This window comes from Peromyscus californicus, unplaced genomic scaffold, assembly GCF_007827085.1.
Source record: "Peromyscus californicus insignis strain IS unplaced genomic scaffold, ASM782708v3 Scaffold_7__1_contigs__length_154581171, whole genome shotgun sequence".
NCBI lineage: Eukaryota > Metazoa > Chordata > Mammalia > Rodentia > Cricetidae > Peromyscus > Peromyscus californicus.
Window position 1 is genome coordinate 13,694,585 of NW_026294595.1, and position 22,971 is coordinate 13,717,555.

At 53.1% G+C, this 22,971-nt stretch overlaps 1 long non-coding RNA gene across 1 annotated transcript in view; it reads right to left on the bottom strand.

The window, feature by feature from the left end:
* LOC128101912 (uncharacterized) overlaps positions 1-22,971 on the bottom strand; it is a 45,011-nt gene that overhangs the window by 21,039 nt on the left and 1,001 nt on the right. The gene's annotated exons all lie outside the window — the stretch shown is intronic.

Sequence of the window (22,971 nt, forward strand, 5' to 3'; positions counted from 1 at the left end):
GACAAGCACACCATTCTCACTAAATTGTGAATGGCTGCTACCTGATCATACTCAGCCATTGATTCAACCTGAGCAAAGAGCCTTGGTAAGGGGATTGGGGGAACCACAGAGAGGCTGAGTCAAGGCTCCCTTCTCAGGATCCCCAAGGCTCTTGCCCTTCCTCCCTAGGACAGAAGGGGGTTGTCTAGGGACCACCCACCCCAGATGTTCAGTCCCTCCTCTCCCTTGCCCTGTAGGCCTCCTGGGAGTAGAGGTGTGCAGGCCCAGAGCTTGTTCCCACAATGCCAGGCCATGGCAGGGGCTTCTTTTACCTGCATTACCTTAAAAAAAAAAAAAAAAAAAAAAAAAAACACCTCACAGCTAGAGATACAGGCGCCATAGCCACATGCTCCCACCTGCCAGTACTGAGCCAGAGCACAGGGAGGCCCTTCATATGTCCTCCTGACCAGCTGTCTAAAACCAGGGGCTCTGAAGTCCACATATGCTGCCCGCCCCCCAGCCTTTCTATGCTAGCCCGCCCTGGTCTCGGCCTCTTATTGTGTCACCCATACCAGCCTGTCAGTTCAAAGGCAAAACAGGGCTCTGTCCAGGCTCTCTTAGTGACCCCCTCCCAGGATTGGCTTAGGCAGACACGGCACCCAGATACCCACAACCTTACAGAGAGTCCACCAAAGCTGGGTGGATGCTTGTCCCGGCTGCCTACCTCCCTGCCTTTGGCTGGGCTGTCCCCACTCCCCAAGTCCACGGGAAGGAGGCTGGTGCCCTAGGCTATGTGCCAACCAAGCTCTAGTCTTGTGAGAGCAACCCCAGGAGGCTGGGGTGGAAGTGTCTGGATGCCAGCAGAGCCAGACTTGTTCAAAAGAAGCAGAGGCATGCACACATGTGCAAACCCTCTACATGCTGGGATGGGGAGCCGATGGTAGGAGAAAGCCACGCTGAGCCCAGATGCCCCATGCACTGTGGTTCTGGGTCTCTGACTCTGGGTCTAGGATGTTTCTCAGAGGGCTCTGTTGGTCTCCAAGAGACTGAGGCTTGGTGGAGTGGGGATGTCCACTCTTTCAGACCCTGGGGTAGCTGGTCATGGACATAGAGGGGGAAGCTTTGCCTCCCAGCTTCCTCAATGGAGCTCCTCCATGTCACTAGCCCTGAAAAATGGCTCTAGACGTGGACAGCAGGACTGCGGGGGCCCAGCAGCCGGGAACAAAGACGCCTTTGTGCCGCAGCCAAGGCCCCTCTGCCTTGGGTTAAGGCAGCTGAATGAGCCCCTCGGAGGCAGTCCTCCTTCTGCATGCCAAAGCCACAGGGACAGACAATGGCCATTAACATAGGCCCCTCTGAGCACCCCAGCCAAGCTGGCCATGGGATAAGGGACTTGGCCTTGAGCCTCAGAGGCCCTTCTTGGACACCCAAAGCCCTGGGCCCACGGCACTCCACTGGGCCACCACCACTCACTGTCAGCTGGGTCTCTGCCCGAGACCGTGAGTCACAGGATCAGGTGCCAAAAAAGGCTTAGGAGGAGGGTCGCAGGGGTCAGGACTCAGACCCAAGCCAGTCTGCCCTTCCCTTTAGGCCTCCCACTGGATTCGGCTACAGGAACAGAGATGGGATGCGGTGCCCCTAAACTCAGTGTGCCCCATCCAGCACTGGAAGAGATACAAGGAGTCTAGCCCTGAAGAATGGAGGACACAGTATGTGTGTTGGGATATCTCAGGCTCCCAAACATGAGCCAGTAGTACCATAGATTCCTGTCCCCTTGACAATGGGGACAGCCCAAGGCCCAGCTGAGATGGGCCACTTCTCTATGGCTAACTATGTACGGGGTCTCTGTTGTGAACTACATTGGGAAAGTGGGCAGGGAGATGGCACCAATCCCATAGTTGGGTGTGAGCAGGGGTGAATGGAGAGCCTGAGGACAAAGGCAGTGCATGGCCTATGGACCCTCCTAGTTTATAGCATGGGGCTAGGACAGGGCTAGCAGAGATTCAGGGCCCTGTTTCGCTCTCAGGTCTGTACTCTGAGACTTCCAATACCCAGCTGGACTCTGAAGCTCTGAGAAACCTACCTACATGACAGACCATTCCAGGGACATATGTCCTACAGACAAGGAGTGGTGCCAGTGGTCTTGTTGGGAGAGCTGAAGGCCTGTGGCTGGGAAAGAGGGGTGGCAGCCTGCCATGTGACAGCTGCCAAGTGACATGGGGGCCCAAAGGCATCTGAACACATCCTGTCCCTCAGGCCTGCCCACAAGGGCCCAGCTACTTCAGACAGGCCAGAGGACGCTGCCTGTCTTGTTCAAGCCAGCCATTCCCGAAAGGCCCTGACAGCTCTGGCTGCTCCATGGACACTTCGCCACATTGTCACTTGCCTGCAGGCCTTCGCACTCACTAGTCACCCACCCCACACTCTAGGCACTTTCGAGTAAGGAGCATGTGCCCGTGTGCAGGATGTGAGTCCGGGGAGTGCCTCAGGCTCTGTTATGTGGCCCAAGGGCAGTGGCCTAGCAGGCCCTACACCTGAGGGGCACACAGAGCTGACGGGGCTCAGCGGGTGGGAAGCGGAGACAGAGAAGGGGTCATGTGGAGCCCTCGCCCTGTTGCAGCTCTCCACTCCACCCACACTATGAGGCCTCTGGCTTCCCCTTGCTGGACCGCAACATACAGCACCCGTGTGGTTCCACTGCAGACGTTTCCAGGCCTGGAGGGGAAACTAGTGAGGTGTAGAACAGGAAGAGTTGGCCAGTGACCCAAGAATGTCCAGGTGTATGTATGCTCAGGGTGAAGAACAAGGCAGGGCAGCCTCCGGCCAGGCCCAGTGTGGACTCACCCTCTCCCATATCTCGTGCCTTTCATTCCCCACCCCCACCACCCAGGGCATTTATAGAGCCCAGCCTGGCCCAGCTCATTCTCTCTGAGGCTGCCACCCCACCAGAGAGGGAGGAGGAGGAGGTAGTGCCCTTGGAGCACCTCCCTACCCTGTCCACAGACTTGAGTAGACTCAGTTTCCTCTCTGTGTGGTTGACTTTTGCTAAGTGGATAGACACTGTTCCTGTTCCCATGCAGGTTGTAACTCCCTTAACCCCCAGTCTGGAGCTGGTTTCAGGAGGAAGGTTGCCCAGGCCTGTTCAGACTTATCCCTGATACTGGCAGCATAGCCCCTTCCCTGTGCTGGAGCAAGCCCAGCGCCCCCTTCCCGTTGGGGGTGTACCTTCTCCAGCCCACCCTGGAGACTGAAACCAGGATTAGAGGGCAAGCAGAGTGGGGCCGGGAACAATGAAAGGCGTGCTGGTCTCAGGGTTCTCCACTGGGGCTTCACTGAGTGGCTGGCAAGCACCCCCCCCCCCCCCCGATGCCGGCTGAGTGGTCAAACCTTGCCTTCTGATTTACCCCTCTTCTCACCCAGAGACAGGGAGAGCTAGCTGCCGTGGAGGCTGCAACTGCCTTCCTACAGTCACTAGGCTGCTGGTAGCTGTGCCAAGGCCCTGGCACAATGCAGCACCTGTCTTGTCAGACTCTGGTGAACCACTGACTGCTTGAGAACATTTCCTCTGGGGTAAGAGGGATGGCCTGGTGTGAGGAGTCCAGAGAGGAGTGTCGCTCTGGTCTCATAAAAATGGGCCAGCCTGGGCTTGGACCCTTGCCTTGTCTTCGGCTGAGATGATAAATTCTCTCTCTCCATCAGTGCTGAGGGGAACAAAGAGGTTTTGTGCAGCCTCTGAGTGACAAGGCACAGTGTTTTCCCTCCAAATGCAGTATGAGGTCCCAGGGTTTCTTTCTCATAGCCTCTCCTTTCCCCAGCCCTGAAGCATCTTGTTACAGAGGGCAGGTTCATGGTGGTCACAGAGGCTTTCTACTCCTCATACCCGGTGGGAAGTATGTGTGTGCCATGCAGGGACTGGGACGTCTCAGAGGACAGCCACGCTCAAGCTAGGAATGGCCTCATCCACACTCACCCTCACAGAACATGGGGTGAACCTGCAGATCCCACACACCACTATAGAACATTCATCATCCAGGACCTTTTCTGTGATTTCAAAAGTTTCTTAGTTACTGAAGCAGCAAAGAAGTACACACACTCATGCACAGGCATACACAATTGCACACACAGTCATATACAGGCACATATGCGTGCATACACACTTATGCACAGGCACACAGACATGTACACACACTTGTGTACAAGTAAATATGTGTGTACACACACAATCATGCACGGGTACACATGTATGTATGCACATAGTTACATATACTCATGCACAACAGGCACACACATAATTGCACACAAAGTCATGCACAGGCACACATGCATGTACACTCACAGTTACACACACTCATGCACAGGCACACACAATCACACACACAGTCATGGTCAGGCACACAGGCATACACACACATAGTTACACATTCACAGTCACACACACAAATGGCACACATACACAATCATACAAATCATGTGTGCAAATATACACACTCACACAATCATGCGTACGCATACCATTGTGCATACAAATGGCCCCACGCAAACTCATGCATACACACAAGCACACACATTGGTACTCACAAAGAAATAAGGCAGCCTGGGACCTGCCTGTCTTATGTTGTTTCTATGCTTTTATAATTTGCATCTTGCTTTGTAAAATTAGAATCATGCCTTCATTCATTTGTTTCTTCATTCGCCCATTCATTCTTTCCATGAGTAGTTATTCACAGCTTTGCTCACCCCAGGGACACTGCTGAAGCAGCTGAGCTCAGCTCTGCCTTGCCCCATGTGGTCTAACAAGGCCACATGATAGACCAAATGAGGTCTCCATACAAGATCAGCACTCAGTCACGACACAAACTCTTCTTACTTCTGAATGTTAAACGGGATTCTGCAATGTTCCCTGGCCTGTCACAATGGATCCTGTTGGAGATACGGCAGTTCTGACACGCTGGCATAGAATGATGTTTTCATGTCACTTCTTTGCAGAAATGTGGCTTCTTGGAACCATCCCCGTAGGTGTGTGCTGGTCTAGGCTCGTTATGAAGATGAGAAGACCGGAGCAGGAGGGATGACCCAAGCTGTGCCCACCAGTGGAGACATGCCATCTGTCTGACTTTGTAGCTTCTCGTGGAACACTGCCTTTTCCGGGCCTCACTGAGGACTGAGTCCCTAGCTGTGGGTCTGGGTATACCTTCCACATCTTAACTATCCACCAGGACCCTCCCATACCCAGGAAGGACTGCAGCATGATGCCAGAAGATGAACCCCAGTTCAGCAAGCATCTGTGTAAGGTTCGAGCAGGGCTCCCGCATCCCCCCGACCCTGAAACATCCTGACCTCAGACATAGTTGTACCCTAGAGGACGGTGCTCAGGCTAAACTATCCTGCCTTCTCCCAGTCCTTAAGACACCTCTTAAATGGCCTGACCTTTTTAAAACAGTGTTAAGTCGGGCAGTGGTGGCGCACGCCTTTAATCCCAGCACTTGGGAGGCAGAGGCAGGCAGATCTCTGTGAGTTCAAGGCCAGCCTGGTCTACAAAGTGAGTTCCAGGATAGCCAGAGCTGTTGCACAGAGAAACCTTGTCTCAAAAAACAAACAAACAACAGTGTTAAAATGTACAGGACACAAAACCCACCACGCTACCGTCTCAAGAGTACAGTGCAGGGCACAAAACCCGGGACAAATACCCAGGTATGTTAAGGCCTGGTCATGTGACCTGGCAAGACATTTATGCAGTTCAGTCCCCATGTCCTGTGCCCAAAGACCAGACATTCTGTTACTGTCCCCAGCTGCCATAACAAAGTGCCACAAAGGAGGAGACTTTGAGCCATGGAATCAACTTCTCTCCCAGATCTGGGAGTGAAGTATGACAGGGCCCCAGGCTCTGAGCAGGAGCCTTCTTGTCTCTTCCCGATTCTGGCGCCTAGAAGTCTTCCAGGTCCATGACAGCATCACTCCAACTGCTGCTCCTCTTTCCTCCGTGTACCCTCTTCTTGAAAAGACACCTGCCATTGGATTGAGAGCGACCCCAAACCTAGGGTAATCTCAACTCAAGATCCCTCACTAACTACTTCAACCCAAACCTTAGTCCCAACTAAGGCTACAGTGTGAGATGCTGTCAATATGGGTTTGGGAGATTCCTCTCCTCATTGTTGGACCAGCACCCCAGAGCTTCAGTGTAAAGACACCCTATTCTCTGTAGGTTCATCCCCTGATGGGTAGACAAGTAAGCAGCTTCCCTTATGAACCCTGCTTCCTCAGTGGATGTTACCTAGCAGGTGTGCCAAGACCTGCCTGGTGGAACGAGCAGCACAGGCTTGTGGTGAACTTCCACTTCAAGGCTCAGAGCTGAATCCAGATTGCCCTGGGGCCTCCTCTAAAGTACCATCACAATCAAAGAGGTCCCAAGAAATCTAACAGCAGGCCCAGGTTTGCCAGCTGCTGAATCCGGTCCCTAAGGAATGTCTGTCTTCACCCATGGGCAGGGGACAGTTGACGAGAACCAGCCCTGGCCAACTGTGACCATCCTCGTAGTCAGTAGTTCCCCTTCACTCCCAAGGGCATTGCATGAGTGTGGCATTCGTCCCCTGGTCCCCTGGGCACTTCCCAATTGTGATGACCGGGGCCCTCTTAGTACTTCTAACCTTGGTTGCTGGTCAAGCGCCAGCTTTTGGGAACAGAAGCTTCTGCTGGTTGGCTTTTGTCAACTTGAAATAAACCTAGACATATCTGGGAAGAGAGCATCTTAATAGAGAAAATGCCTTCTTAAGATTGGCCTGTAGGCAAGTCTGGGGGCGGGGGGTATTATCTTTATTAATGATGAAGTGGGAGGGCCCTGCTCACCGTGGGCACCACCCCAGGGCAGGTGATCCTAGGGTATGTGAGAAGCAGTCCCTGACTCAGCCATAGGGAACAAGTCAGGAAGCAGTATAGCACTCCTCCATGGCCTCTGCAGCAGCTCCTGCCTTGCATTCCTGCCCTGACTTCCCTGGATGATGGACTACAAGCTGTAAGATGAAATATACCCTTTCATTCCCAAACAGCTTTTGGCCAGGCAGTTTTCTCACGGCAGAAGAAACAAGGCCCCACAAGGGTGTGAGAGGGAGCATGATGGGAAGATCTCAGCCCTCTGGAAGGAAACCCAGGAAGCCTTCCTGAAGATAGGTCCCAGCCTCTCCCAGGATGGACAGCTCATTCTCTGGACCTTGCTCACACTTAAGGAGCTCTGTGTCTCAATGTTAAAACAGCCACAGTAGAGCCGGGTGGTGGCGTACTCCTTAAATCCCAGCACTCGGGAGGCAGAGGCAGGCAGATCTCTGTGAGTGTGAGGCCAGCCTGGTCTAAAGAGTGAGTTCCAGGACAGCCATGGCTGTTACACAGAGAAACCCTGTCTCGAAAAACCAAAACCAAACAAACAAACAAAACAACAACACCCAACCACAGTAGCCTGGCACTGTCACCGTCCCACTTCAGGGCAGAAGAAAGAGCTAGGGAGATCAGGTATTCTAAACATTTTTTAATTTTGTTTATTTGTGTGTGTGTGTATGTGTGTGTGTGTGTGTGTGTGTGTGTGTGTGTGTGTGTGTGTGTGATGTGTGCACCTGTGGAGGTCAGAGACTAAGCTACAGAAGTTGGTTCTCTTCTTCCACCATGTGGTCCTGGGGATCAAACTCGGGTTGTTGAACTTAGCTGCAGGCTCTTTACCTGCTAAGCTTTCTCACTGGCCTGAGACCAGGTCTTCTGCCTGGACCAAGGGTACAGCAGATGAGCTTCTGAGGAGCCCATTGCTTAGCCCCTCGCCTGCCTTCCCTTCAAAGACAGCAGTTGGGATCCCTGGATGCTCAGAAACTGCCCTCTTTAGTCTATAACGCCAGGCAGTTTCAAAGGCCACCGTGTGTGACTGAAGTCTGTGGTCAGGCCCCACTGTCACGTTCTTGCTGGGAGAAGGCAGTGTGAGTGTTGCCACTCTGAGGGGAAAGGTAACCTGGTAGTCGGGAACCAAGGAGCACTACCAAGTCACACCACACAACAGACCTCACACAAGAGATTTCCTGGGAGAGACGCACAGGAGTGGCCTGCCTCTGCAGGGAACTGAGCAGGAGACAGTTTCATACAGGGTTTCTTGGCGGCAGAATTTTCTAGGATGGAGATTTCCAGGGTCAGGATTGATGGGATTCCAAGTCCTGAGCTTGGGGTGAGCCCGCCCAGGAATTGGTGGGATCTCAAGTTCAGGGACTGGTGGTTTTTTGAGCTCAGGGGTTGGTGGGTTTTCAAACCTGGAAGTGTGCTTAGACCTTTACCCTGCAGGCAGGCCTCTGAACATTCCGACGGAGACCAGCCTACCCTTCCTGGCGTACTTGCAGTGGGTCTCTTTTCTTCCTCAATCCCGTGTCTAACCACCAGCCAGTTTCTGATATAAAATCATAGGTCATGGCACCCACTTCCTAAGGTTTGGACCTCCCGCACAAGGACGAGATGAAGATGCAGTTTAGCTACTGGTGTTGTGGGGTGTACCTGCCATCCCAACACACTCAGGAGGCTGAGGCAGGAAGATTGTGATTCAAGGCAAATGTCGCCTACACAATGACAGTTTGTGTAGTTGTAGACAGTTTTTGTCCCAACAACAACAAAACGCAGAGTACCTTCCAAGGCCTGGGAAGTACCATGTGACCATCACTTTGCCTGCCAGTTGCCACCCTGCCCAGGAGCCATGTTCACCCTTTTCTGTTTCTTGGAGGCACCAAGTGCCTTCCTGGCAGGGCTGCTTCCTTTAGGGGCATGACTCACTCCATCTCAGGTCTCTCAGCTCCCCGCCCCCCCCTTTTTTTTTCAAGACAGGGGTTCTCTGTGTATCGCTGTCTATCCTGGAACTAGCTCTGTAGAGCAGGCTGGCCTGTCCCCATCATTTTAAAGCAGGTGCAATTGTGGGCTCCTGGAGTCAGGATCTGCCTTACTCAGTACACAGCAGAGTCCCTGACACAAACAGAGGATGGATGAACAGTCTATACTGAGTGGCTGTGGGTCACCTCTCTGTGATTCCAAAAGAACTCAATTCCCACAGGCTCAGGTGTCTTCCAGAGTCCTGAGTGACTCCTGACCATGTAGCTGGAGGTTCTGGAGACAGAGGACAAAAGACCTCCTCCCCGTCAACAAGGGGCTGGCCGGGGGAGCCCTTGCCCACCCAGGGTTCCCTTCCTGCCCTGCACCCACCCCCACCCCACTGTGGCTCCAGGGGTCTCAGGGACAGTCCCACCCGACCAGAGGAAATCCTTGAATTTTCCGAGGGTGAATGGAAGCAAACCTTCTTGTTTATTTCCTGGTGAATTGTAGAGGGTGGGAAAGTGGCTGGGGGCTGGCTTTAACTCTTTCTCCCCTGGATTTAATTGTCCCCTTTCCGGCCAGGCTCCTCCAGGCTTCTGGCGCCTGGTTTTCCTGAGACTTGGGATGGGGGGAGGGTTATGTGAAAATAACACAACAAAAAACAAAGTTCAGCAATAAATAAGTCCCTGGCGTGTAGAGTCTGGGAACCAGGAAATGCTTCCCCAGGCCCCTGATGGAGCAAGGATGTAAAGCTGGGGGTTGGGGAAGTTCGTGCACCTGACCAGGAGCCAGGTCTGGAGAGGTTGGGGGAGGTGGGAACATCAGCTCCTCCCCATGCTGCAAAGCTGGGACACCCCACCCCCTCCCACCCACCCTGCACTGCAGAGTAAACTCTCAGGCACTCTGGGGTTCTGGGATGTTCAGTTCTGGCAAGGGGGCCAGGCAGCCACGGCAAGCTTTTCCCATTACCTCACCGGAAGGGCTGAGCCGAGGCTCTCAGTGGGTTATGGATCTGGCCTGAGCTGCCCCTACAGATGTGTACCCCAAGTCCAAAGCCTGGGGTCTCCTTCCAGCTGGGACCAGTTGAAGAGTGGGTGGGGAGTAAGTCCACTGAGACCCCAGATGCAGACTCAATGTACTAAGGACCTCCTTTGTGCCCACCTGCAGTGAGGCTCTCTGCTGGGAGCCAAAGCCCTGTCCTCTCTAGAGGACGAGGACTATGTGGTCTTCTGAGAGCCTTCTCTCTGCACAGAAATGGATGAACTCTTGAGCTCAGTTGTTAGAGTACTTCCCCTGCATACATGACACCCTGGGTTTGATCCCTCAACATCACAACACACCCCCCCCCATTTTTATAAATTCATGCCTTATACCTGTATTTCCAGCACTTGGGAAGTTGAAGCAAGGGGGCTGCTTTGAGTTCAAAGCTAGCCTAGGATACAAAGCAAGATACTGACAACAGAACTAAAACCTAATCCTGGCCCCCGGAAGAGGTACACACACACACACACACACACACACACACACACACACACACACTAGCACCAACACCGATTTAACTTCTCAGTGTAGCTTTGGCCTGCTCACCCAACTTTTTGAGTCGTACACAGCACACACACACACACACACACTAGCCTGGGATGCACAAGGAAATGTGATCTGTCAGTGTGACCGGCAGGCCAGCCCCGCCCTCGACACCAGTTCTCACAGCCCAGCAGCAGGACTGAGGCTCCCACAAGGCTGCTTTCCTCAGCAGATGCTCCTCTGCCCCCAACTTGCTACAAACACCAACCAGATGTTGGGACTGTCGCCCGTGGGGGGGTTGCGGGGGGGGGGGCGGGATGTGTGTGAGGAAGTGGTTTTATCTGGGGAGCCTGGAGTAAGTAGGACCTGGAGGGGTGCAGATCTGTGCACCCCCGAGGACACAGCTGAAGCCATCAGAACTAGGGTGATGCAAGCCTTCCTTGTGGTTCAGAGAGAGAGAGACAAAGGATGGGGGGGGTAGTCAGCAAGTTAATCTGACTAAAAGTAGGAACCCAGGCCTCCTTTTGAGTCTGACTAGCACAGAGACTTCAGGCGATACCCTGCCTCCCCAAGCCTGCCTGGCCTCTGTCCTTATGCACCAGTGGGAGCATGTGGGAGGCTGTGCGGGGTCAGCACAACAGGATCACAGGAAGGAGGATGAGCCCACAAGCTCAGCTGGCCTCAGCATCACTGTGGAGAACTCACAGGTCAAGAACCCTGGAACTCAACCTCTTCAGGCCACCCCTTGCTAAAGGCTCATGTCTCTAGGACAAACCCAGGTGATCTCCTTCCTCTCCCCCGACCCCCCCCCCCACATACACATACACAAGTGCAGACATGTTAGCAATTATATGTATGTGCTTACACATGCACACCCACAGGTCACATACCATTAAAAGTATGCAAACAGGACCTTACACATGCATGGGCATGCACACACACACACACACTCACAAATACATATGTGCCTTCACACATGACAACAAGCACTTGAGCAAAACTCACATATAGGCACCCACACACATGAAGACACACACATACTTGCACACCACAAAGCTGTCTCTGGAGCACACACTCTGTGGAGTGAATAACTCTGCTTCACATACCCATCCGTCCCAAGCCTTTTCCAGTGCACTCTGCCAGGCTCTGTACTAGTGAGGATTCACAGCAGAGTCAAAGTGGCCTGACACAGGGGACCATGGCCTCCAAAAGCCACCACAGAGTTTCACAGGACAGGTCTCTCTCCCTGCAGCCTGCAGGGATAACAGCAATGCAGACCTGGACAGAGGAGAGGTGTGTGCTCAGGAGACAGGCACCTGTCAAGATGCAGGAACTCAGTCTTGGCACAGTGCAGCCAGGACTGCCTCCAGCCACCGACCCCAAGGAGTAGAGACTGGACAGGTCCCTCCACATAACTCAATGAGTGAGTGAATGAAAGAATGAGCTGCTTCTTCAGGCTGGCTCCTGCCACTTGGAATTCACACACACACACACACACACACACACACACACACACACACACACACACACCCCTGGATAAATGTCTCCGGAATTGGCTCTGGGACTCAGGTTCAAGTTCCTCCAGAAGACAAGCAAGCATTTCCTGCCTTTTCTGCTCATCAGTGTACCCATCACTTGCGCACCTTGCCATACCACTGTGTCAGTGAGAAGACCTTGTATGTAAGCACAGACAGGCAAGTCAAATACTTTCCTTTATAAGAGTTGCCATGGTCATGGTGTCTCTTCATAGCAACAGAAACCCTAAGACGGTGGTATGTCCTCTCATATCTGTGGGATTAACATTTGTAGGGCCCAGTGAGATAAAACCCCAACTCAAATTCAGAAGCCAGACCCTTCCCTCTAGTCCTCAAGGACTGAAGAGCTGCTCCCTAGGGAGCATACACCTTAGGGACATTCCAAGGCCAGATTGCCTGAGTGAACATCTGCATCAAAAGAAGCCAGCAAGTGCCTACCTACATGACTAAAGCTTGTTGGAATGAATTGGCCATGATTTGTTTGGGTCAGTGGTCTTTCTCCCTGTGTCTGTGGGATTAACAGATTCTGCTTCCTGCAGAAGGCAGAAGGATCTGGTCTGGTCCTAGAGTCTTCCTTGCAGCTCTCGTCCTCCGAGGAGTTTTCTTTGCAGCTCAGCTTCTTTGGTCTAAGAGGGACTCTCAGCTTTTATAGTTCACTCTGGCAGGGAGGGGGACCTGGTGAATCTGGTCAGTTTCAGGGAGTTCCTGGAGATATTTTGAGCTGTTCGCCTTCTTGCTTAAGGAGCTTTCCTGAAGGATGGAAGGTTTCAATCTAGGGGGAAGCTGTTAAAACAAGAGTCTATGCTTCTGGGGCTGTCAGCATGGTGAGTTCTCAAGGATACTCTTGTGCCTCACACAAGGCCCAACTTGGTGAGGGTTACAGCTACACACTACATAGATGGATGAATAGATGGGTGAATAGACGGACAGATGTGCTTTTGACTAGGAAGAGCAGAAAGAAATGGGGAAAGGGACTTGGGGCCTATGGAGACGAAGGAGTACTCCCAGGGACCCCGTTTCCCACTTCCCCATCCACTCAACGCACAGGACAGGATCTCACTGGTCCACACTACAGTCCCAGAGAAAGACCAAAGCCAGCAAACTAGAGTGTTTGCTCAAAGTCATACAATGGATTCCGAGGAAGGCTTTAGCTTGTGGGGAAAGAGAGTGTGGCCCCTACCAGATGCGGAGGCTACTGGTCCCTAGAGGACAGGGCAATGTTAACAGGTGCAAGTTGGGGAAGGAGCAGAGACCAGGGACAGGGATGGGAATTCAACCAGCATCTGGCCAGGTCTGGCCCTAACCTCCAGAGTGATGTGACCTTTAACAGTTTGATTGTCCTCTCTGAGCCTGCCTCAGTTTCCTATCCTATGTGTAAGTTTGTGAGCATGGGTGTCTTGGCCTCCAGGGTCCCGGGGATCTGAGGGCTGGGTGGTGAGCAGCTGGCGGGCTGTGGGAAGCAGTCTTGAGGTGGAAGGAAGGCTGGCTCCAGACAACCCAGAACAAGGGTGACTGCAGGCAGGGACAGCCCCTGGGAGTTGCTTATTGTGATCTGACAGCCTGAGAGAGGAGGAAGTAGGGTAGGGGTGGGGCCTGCAGATCCCAGGCAGTAGGAGGGAGTGGAGCAGCAGGTGGGTGGGACTAGCTGTCCCTGAAGACTGGCTCCTTGTTGCCTGCAGCAGCTGACAGGGCAGCTGACCAGGTAACGGCTGTCAGAGCAGCAGAGCTGAGGTCTTACCACATGCTGTGCAAGAGACTCCCAGCTGTGGGCCCTGACTAGGCCAGGATGAAGTCCTACTGACTGAGGGGACCTCCGGGAAGCTCCTGGCCACGACATAGGGTACAGGGCACCAGGACATCTTACCTATGTCCATAACCCTGTTTTGCCATATCTTTTTGGAAAATCCAATGCCTACTCTGCATGTGCTGTGTGGCAGAGCACCACAGACTGGGGGTCTTGAAACAGCAGAGATTAATGCCCTCCTTCTGTCCACCAGAGAGTTCTGAGGCCAGGTGAGGTCAGGTAAGGTGCTCCAGGGTTAAGGATTCACCCTCTACTCTGCCTTCCCTCAGTGTTCGTCTCTAAGGCCTGGCCCACCTTGTGACAAAATCCTTAACTACTCATATCTGAAGTCCTTTTACCACATAAAGTCCCAGTCCTGAGAGTTTGCCCCCTGCAAATCTAGGGCCTAGCTCAACACCAGCCAGACCCTAGCCCAACACCAGCCAGACCCTAGCCCAACACCAGCCAGACCCTAGCCCAACACCAGCCAGACCCTAGCCTAACACCAGCCAGACCCTAGCCCAATACTAAGGACTAGTGAAAACCCACTCTCCCCTCACTGCCTCTGGTCCTTACTTAGGGTTTGGTAGTTTTTTCTTTGTTTTTCCGGAGCAAGAGTACTCCTTTAGATGGGACGGTTGGTGCTCCTGCCCACCTGGTGGCTGCAGGCCTCTTTCTGGGTCCTGGCAAGTCACGTCCCTATCCCTCATGGGTGGCCTGCCTCCTTGCTGTGGACCTAGGAGGCTCTGGTCCCCAAAGCCAAGAACAGAGCTGTGGGTAGCAGTAACTGTGGGCTAAGCCCTGCATGGGCATAGAAAGAAGACACCTCCTGTGGGTCCAAGAGCCTGGGAAGCCTGTGGCAGGTATGGTCCCCAATCCCCAGGTCCCAGCCAGGGCTGGGCTAGAGTTTCCCAAACTGGTGCCACCACCAGGCTGGGGCCTCCCTGGCATGTCCAGCCTGTGGCTGGCTCCCAGGACGCTGCAGAAATGTCCTTTTGTTGGTTGAACAAAGCAGCTTTGAGCTGGGCCCTTATCGCAGGCTGTAGTGAGATGGGACACCATAGATCCGGGCAGAAGCCGGCTGGCCAGCCTGGACAGGCATCCCCCAAGCCCAGGGAGGCAGAGAAAGCCTGTGGAGGGTTGGGGGAGGGATAGGTGAGTGCCACCTGAACTCAGGAAACAAGGTACATACAGCAGGCACAGGTGGGCACAGACATGGGCAGACTCTGAACATAGGCAGGTTTCCCTGGCTGGGCAAGGATGGTAGTCAAACCCCTTCCTAACCTGTGGATTGGGTGTTGCTGCTGATGCATCCTGTGTCCATGTTTGGGTCATCCTCAAACAAAGCTGATGATTCTAGGCACCATAAGGGTTAAACCCTGTATTGCTAGGCCAGGACCCCTTCAAGATGCCACCTTGGGCAGAGTACAGTGGCCCTCTACCTCTGCCTCCTGCCTTGGCCAGCCTGTAGGGCTCTGGGCAAGCACCTCCCTCTAGCCTTCCTCTTACTGCCTCCTGTGCCAAATGAATCAGAAGCCATCTGCTGAATGAATGGAGAATGAATGAGTGAGTGAATAAATGACCAGCTGAGGGCTGGGATACAGCACTTACCTAACATGCACAAAGCCCCAGGTTCTAAGCCCAGTACTGCATAAACAAGGTGTGTCGATGGACACCTGTGAGACAGTAAGGTCAGTTCAAGATCATTCTTGGCTATGTCGCAGTTCAAGTCTAGCTTGGGCTATATGAGATCCTGCCTCAAAAAGAAACAAAAAGAAATAGAGGGACTTTGAGATGACATTTAAGGTAAGGATCCTTGCCACCAAGCCTGATGACCTCAGTTTGAGGTTTCGAACTCATATGGCAGAAGGAGAGAACTGACTCCTGAAAGTTGCCTTCTGATCCAACACATGCCATAGATAAATACTAAAGAAAAGAAAACTGAAAAAAGGAAAAAAAAAAACCAAATGAAGAATGAGTAAGGGGCAGAAAAAGGGTCCCAAGCCACGGCCCTCCTGCCTAATGGCTTGGGGAGGGAACTGGTATTTCTCAGACCCCAGATTGAATAGGGGGACCCACCAGGTGCTCACCCTTCTAGATGGATGGAGGCCAGAGAGAAGGAGTGCTTGGCAGCCTCGAGCTGTCTGCCCTGAGAGGCTCTCAATCTGCTGGAGGCGGGATGGGTTCCATGGATATGACTCCATGATTGGGCAAGGCACAGATGTCAAGATCCATTGCAGGCCTGTCAGTGTCCAGAAATGGACAGGGACCTCACTGGCCATGCTGCAGGCCAGACTGGCCCTGGCCTGCTGCTGAAGTTGGAAGAGGGTCTCATGGTTCCTGCCTTCCCTCCCCGAGCCCCTGAGCACTAGCCCCATCCTCACTTGAGTCCAGAGGTCCCACTATAAGGATCCCTCCCTCAGCTCTGCACCTGGTACTTAATCAGGCCAGTCTGTCTGTCCTTTGCCCCTCGGGTCCCCCCTCCGTATAGCTCCTTTCTGCCTATGATTAAACCCTTCTGTCATTCTTCACTCTAGCCTCCACAACTTTCTCACAGCATTTTTCACTTTTCTGGAGACAGGATCTCACGTAATCTAAGTTAAACCTAAAACTCGCTATATAGTCAAAGATGGCCTAGAACTTCCAATCTTCTACCTCTCAAATGCACCCCCATGCTGTTTATGCAATGATAGTGATCTAGCCCAGGGCGTTGTGCCTACCTAGGCAAGCACTCTGCTAACTGAGTTACATTCCTAGCCCCCACAAGCATAAGAGTGACTTCATCAGAGAGGACTGGGATCCTTTGGCTCATTATGAGAACCTGGCTCCTCAAAAGCATCCCTGGATGGCTGGGTTCCAGGACTGTGTCTCTTAGAAAGCCCATCCTTTTCTGCCCACTGATGAGCAGGCTGCAACTGGGTACAAGTTCTGAGTCCTCAGCATGGTATGAACTTCTGTCCAGTCGGAAAGGGCCTCAAAAGAGCTCCGAGAGCCCACATGGCTCACTCAGCCTGGGACAGACAGGCTGGAAGGCCTGAGTGAGGTAGAACCTTCCTGGAATTCACACTGAAAAATGCAGACCCCAAAGATCTCAGTAACCAGAGAGGCACAGTGTCAATCTGTCCCTGATGGCTGGTCACGAGAACCCAGCAAGCCATGGGTGGATGATCCCTGGGTGGAACAGAGAGCAGGATGAAGGAAGAGTAAAACCATCACACTCACTGATGAGGACAGCATGGCACTCACCCAGGCATACACACACACACACACACACACACACACACACACACACACACACACACACCAGGAAAAAGGAAGAAATTTTCTGGTCAACTCGTCCTAGGTATGACAAAAATGTACAAAAATCTAATATAGAAACTCAACTCAACTATACAGAATAACTCACATATCAACAGCTACAGAATAACTGTTCCACATAGCAACACCTACTAAGTAAATAAATCAGAACAGGAGGGAACAGGTAAAGGTGCTTTCAGCCTAGTCTGTCAGTCTTAGTTTGATCCCTAGAACTCTCATGGTGGAAGGTGAGAACCAGCTCCTGCAAATTGTCCCCTGACCTCCACACACACACACATAGACACTGTGGAATAGATTTTTAAAAAGTCAAAGTCTGGCTGGGTAGTGGCGCACACCTTTAATCCCAGCACCCAGGAGGCAGAGGCAGGTGGATCTCTATGAGATCCAGCTTGGTCTACAGATCGAGTTCCAGGACAGCCAGGGCTACACAGAGAAACCCTGTCTTGGAAAACAAAAAACAAATAAACAAAAATTCTGCTATTTAGCAAAATGGAGAAAGCATTTAGTGACTACATCCCAAAAGGCTACTTTTTCTCAAATATAAAGAGCTACAGCAAACCAACAACCAGTGTCAGGGTGTATGGAAAGACAGGATATGAACAGATGAGTCACGGGAGAAGAGCTGGTTCACAAAACATTGAGAAAAATGCAAATTAAAGCTGTGCTAACATATCAGATTGGCAGGGGATTGGAAGGCATATCTGCTTCCAAGGCTATAGCAGTGGGGGGAGCCAAGGCTCACACGCTGTTGCCATGGTTGTGACCTCTGCAAACAGTGATTTGGGGAATTTCCCAGCATTACCCATGCACACTCTTTGACCCCATCCTAGGAAGGCATCTCGACACTGGGTACATTAGAGGAAAGCTCAGTCCCGTGCATAGGCTGTTCAGGCCTCTCTGAAATATTCCACAGGCAGATGCAAGAGTAAAAGGAAGTGTTTCTTTGTTTGACACCATCACTGGGAAAAGAGGGTGGCAGTCAGAGTCGGTCACAGGACAGAGTGCAGTGCCTGCAGAACCTGCCCCAGGGAAGGCCCGCAGGACCCTGTCACCTTGGCTGTTCTTGGGAAAGAAGATTTTCTGAACACTTGTCCTGGAACAGGTGAGCCTATTTCTTTTTCAAACCCGTGCAGGAGCAGGGAAGGAGGTGGCTACATCCCTTTGGCCTTCAGTCTGGGTCAGAGCTCTGGGTACCAAGTCAGAGGTGGGAAGGACGAAGTTCTTATTCCTTATCACCAGCACCCCTGTGCTGGGTAGGCAGAGTTCAGTGCTGACCAAGGGAGCCTTGTCTTCTCAAACTCGGGCTCGGCAGATGCAAGGACAAGTTAACAGGTGAGTGGTGACAAACATTGTGTGGCCTGCTGTGCTGGGCCAGATGCAGAGAAAGGAACGAAAAGCCAAGGCCGGTAGCTGGTGGGCCCACCCCTTCCACTGGGCAGAGTTCCCTGGTCTGAGCTCCCAGCTCCCACTTCACCACTATGGTGCGGGCTGAAACAGAGTCTGTAGAGCCTTCATTGTGTGGCCTGAGTGCCTGCGTATTTAGCGTCTCACTGAATGGAACACAAGCATCCCGTGAATGCTGCCAGAGCTGATGGAACTGCCTGGACCCCCATTCCGGGGCCACCCTAGCAATGGCCAGCCCAGCAGTGTATAGCCCTCCCAACTTCTGAGTCTCCTCATCACTCACGCCTGCCAGGAGAGAAGAGGGAGAAGTTCACACACCAAGTAGGAGTGACTGAGGCCTGCTGAGCACAGTGGTTCAGGTTCTACCCTGCGCATCTCCTAGCAGCAGTCTGGCCTCCCTGTTGACTTAGTGATGATTGCAGCTGTAAAATGGAAAGAAGACCCCTCCTGAGAGGGTGTCTAGTTCCAGCCCAAGGTGTAAGGGGATGGAGGAGATGAGGATGGAGGAAGGAGAACATTCTCACTGGGGATGAGCAGACAGTGCTCTTGTGTATCTGGCCGCGGTCCTGTGGGCTGTGGGGTCTGCCTTGTCATCTTCCTCTAGTGGGCCAGCTGAAGGTCCTGCAGCCCGCTATGGATGGGCTAAAGCTCTGGAGACTGCTCTTTCCCTCACTTGGTCCCACAGGATGGTAGGGAGGCACCAGGTGCCAAGACCCCAGAACCTAAGTGACTGCAGGCGACAAGGCCCAGTGACCCCAAGGGCACAACCTTGCTTCACCCCAGTACGCTGGCTCTTTGTTAACTGGGATCTTGTAAGACTGGCTGCACACTGAGGCCTCTCACCCACCTGTTGTACCCTAAGGTTGACTCTACTGATCCCCACTTCAGGGTGCAGTCTGAGTGTGGAATTTCAGTTTCTGTCTTTATGTGTAACACTGGCTATGGGGGTGCATTGCTATGCTCCTGGATCAGAGGATCCAGAGGCCCTGAAATAGCCAGCAGAGAGGCCCAGAGCCAGTTCCCGGGGGAGAGCAGCCAGACTGCTAGACACTGACCCCAGGCTTGCAGCCGAGGGCATGGGGAAACAAGAAGGGCCTGGGTGGGCAGCATTCATGAGTCGGGAACCTGAAGGGGGTGACCATAGGATAGGGGACAAGCAGGTCATAGGCGGGTGCTAAGGGTGAAGAAGGGGAGAGACGAGGCCATGGGGGCAGTAAGGAGTTCAGGCTCCGTGTGCCTGACCCTCTCCACGGCTTTGCTCTGGCCTGGGAACAGGTGTTCTGTAGAAGGCATAGAGGCTGGGGTAAACAGTGCCAGGCTCTGCCTCCGCCAGTCTGGTGTCCAAATTCTCACAGACGGCCAACAGAAGCCAGCCTGGACCAGTGCTTGGCTGGATGCCTGTGGCAGGGCAGCTCTCCTCTCCGTGTAGGGTGATGCTGGCCTGGCTGGCTCCCCGGGGAGCTGGACAGAGGGGGTCACTCTTGCCTGTCTCAAGAGAACGTGACCGCTCTACATGCACGGCAGATAAAAGTTCCTGTTCTAGTCCCTAGCCAGCCGTATGTTCCTAGTGTGATGTCTGAACAGTTGGCCCTTGCTCTCAGACTGTTTCCCCATCTGTAAGATGGGCTGAGTGGCTGTCCATGTGTCAAGGCTGAGGTGTGAACTCTGAGCCTGGCTATAGGGAGAAAGCTGGGTGGGCATATAGCCAAGGGCAGGCCATAGGTGAGATCCTCAGGGCTGGGACAGCAGGCCCTGCTGTCTGCGAGTGAGGAAAACCAAGGCATGAAATAGTAGGGACTTTCCAAGGGCAGAGCCTGAGAAACAGGGATAAGCAGGGTGAGCTTAGGGGTCGCAGAGGCCAAATGTCGTGTTGAAGAGGACAGAGCAAGAGCTGGAAGAGAGTGGCACCTACCACCAGGCGCGCATGGTCGTCATCAGAGGTCCGAGCAGTCTTGGGTGCCTCTGGGCCATGGAGGTGGAAGCTGATGGCCAGTGTAGGGATGCCTGCCACCACAGGCCACAGAGATGTGCAGAGTAGCATTGGTGGCAGGGGCCTAGGCTGACATGACTGGCAGGAATGACCATGACTAGGGATCCAACATGGCCACACACTTCCTCCCGTACTCTGGGGCCCAGGGATCCTCCTTTAGTAGGGTCTGGGCTGCACTCACTCAGAGCTCTCAAGGGCCACTCTAGGCCTTCTACCCCCACAGGCTGAAACTCACCAGAGGCAGTAACCTAGAGAGAAAGAGAGCTTCCACTCTCCAAAGCCAGCAGTGTGCATGTCCCAGGGGCTACCTCCCTAGGGTTGGCCCTGGGCTCCTGAGAGCCACAGACCGTGGCACTGATGGCCTTCCATGTATGCTGTTAAGGGGCCATAGGGAATGGGTGATGGTGGGAGGCACCTCTGTGTTAGCAGTGTCTCAGCTCAGCTGGGGCTCTGATTCAGGCCTGCTAGGCATCCCCTCTTCCTCTCCTGGCTGGCCCTGGCTTCAGCTCTCTGGACCCACCAGGAGACAGTGAGAGGAAAGGGGGCCTGGCACTGGAGTAAGGGGACACAGGGACAGGAAGAGGCAGAAACTGTGTTACCCAGGGCAGACTTGGCATGGATCCACCAGACCCATGCCCCTATCTCTCAGACCCGCTGTAACCCATTCAGGGCCTATGCCCCAGGTCTAGTCCTGCTGTCCCTGCCTCTGAAGATACCCTGGGGAACACAGGCCTTCGATATCCAGAACAGGACCCAACCCTTCCCTGCACCACAAACTTGTGCTTCAGAAGGAGAAACTGAGTCAGGATTCCTCATCTGTACAGGTGCTCTGCAGGTGGATACTCACATAGGATACTTCACCTGAGAGGTTGACTCACCTGCTCCCTAAGGCTTCCTTCCTGATACATGAGCTAGGAGCCTCAGCACCAGCCATGGTAAGTGAAATTTCTGTAGCACAGAAACTGCCTTTGCCCCACATTGAACATCCAGCATGGTCACCAGGCCAGATACTCATCGAATACAGCATATTGTCACCACCCAAGAGACCACATTCTCTTATCTCCTCCGCAAAGATTATCTATCTCAACAGATTGTTTTTCCACCCTGGACATATCACTTGAAGTTCATACAGCACATGGCCCTGGCACTGGCTTCTCTTACTGAGTCTAGCCTAGTACTCCAGACCAATTCGTTGGATCCTGCCCCAGAGCGTGGTCTCCTTCCTTGTTCCTTCTCCAGTCCTTTGCATTCCTCTGTCCCTGTGTGTATGTGACCTGGAACGGTCTCCTCTGCCCTGGTGCCCTGGTTGCCCTGCTGGCCTTGCACAGCTGGGCAAAGAAGCAAGTACCACTCCAATTCTCCAGTGAGAAGACCCGGGCCAGGAGGGAACAGACTTTACTGAAGTCACTGAGAGTCATTCCCCTGCAGAGGATGTTGGAGAGGCTCCTCTGACCCTCCAGGTAGGGACTGGGCATCCAGCAGGATGTCTGGTATGACTCTGAGTAGGAGCATGGAGACTTTCTCTCAGGAAAGAAACGTAGGCGTCCTCCCCACAGCACCACCTGGGCAGCCCAGCAGCCTGAGGGAGGCTTACCCAGCAAGGAGAGGAGATAACTACCCCCTCTTAGCCTAGTAATTGCTCCTGGAGAACAGAGGTCATTAATGTTGAGAATAACACGTCACCCCTGCTGGTGGCTGGACACCACCGGGCTACAGCAGGTTTTCCCAGAAACCTGGTCATCTTCCTTTGCTTTAGACCATCCCTGAAAGCTGGAATGCACTGAAGCCTGGTACGGCTGCTCCCCAGATGACCCCAATCTCCCCTGCCCATCCCCTCCCAAACCAGGGAAGCTCGGCTGGCCTCCGGGATACTGGGGATCTCAAGAGGAGTGTCCATTCCCAGCTCTTCAGAATAGACAAAGGCCAGGATGGCAGATCTAGGGTGGTCTGGGGCCCCACAGGACACCTGTAGGCTCCTCACCTTGTGTACCTCACAGGGCCTGGGGGAGGCTCAGGCTGTCTCCCCAGGATGTCTCTGGGGATGTCAAAGTTACAGAAACGCCGGAGCATCCTCAGAACCTCTGAGCCAGTGGCTCTCAACCTTCCTAACGGACCCTTTAATATAGTTCCTCACGTTCCTATGACCTCCAACCATAAAATTATTTTCTTTGCTACTGCAAAACTGTAATTTTGCTGTTAGGAATCATAACGTGAATATATGTGTATTCTGATGGTCTTAGGCTACCTCTGTGAAAGGGTCATTCGACCCCCAAATGGGTCATGACCTACAGGTTGAGAACAGCTGCTCTGAGCTGAGCCAAAGTAGCTGCTGGTTTGTCTCTGTCTTTGTCTCTGCGGTGACTCTGTTTCACCACTCTTTTGTATTTTTTCAAGACAGGGTCTCACTACGTAACTCTGGCTGCCCTGGAACTGACTATATAGACCTGCTGGCCTCAAACTCACAGAGATTCCCCTGCTTCTGCCTCCTATGTGACACTATGCCTGGCTTCATTTCCCCCATTCCATTCTGAAAACAAGCCTCACAGGGTGATAATAATATATCAGGAAAAGTAAGTGGCTCCTCTCCTCAGTCCAGGGCCTAAGGACCACCAGTGAAC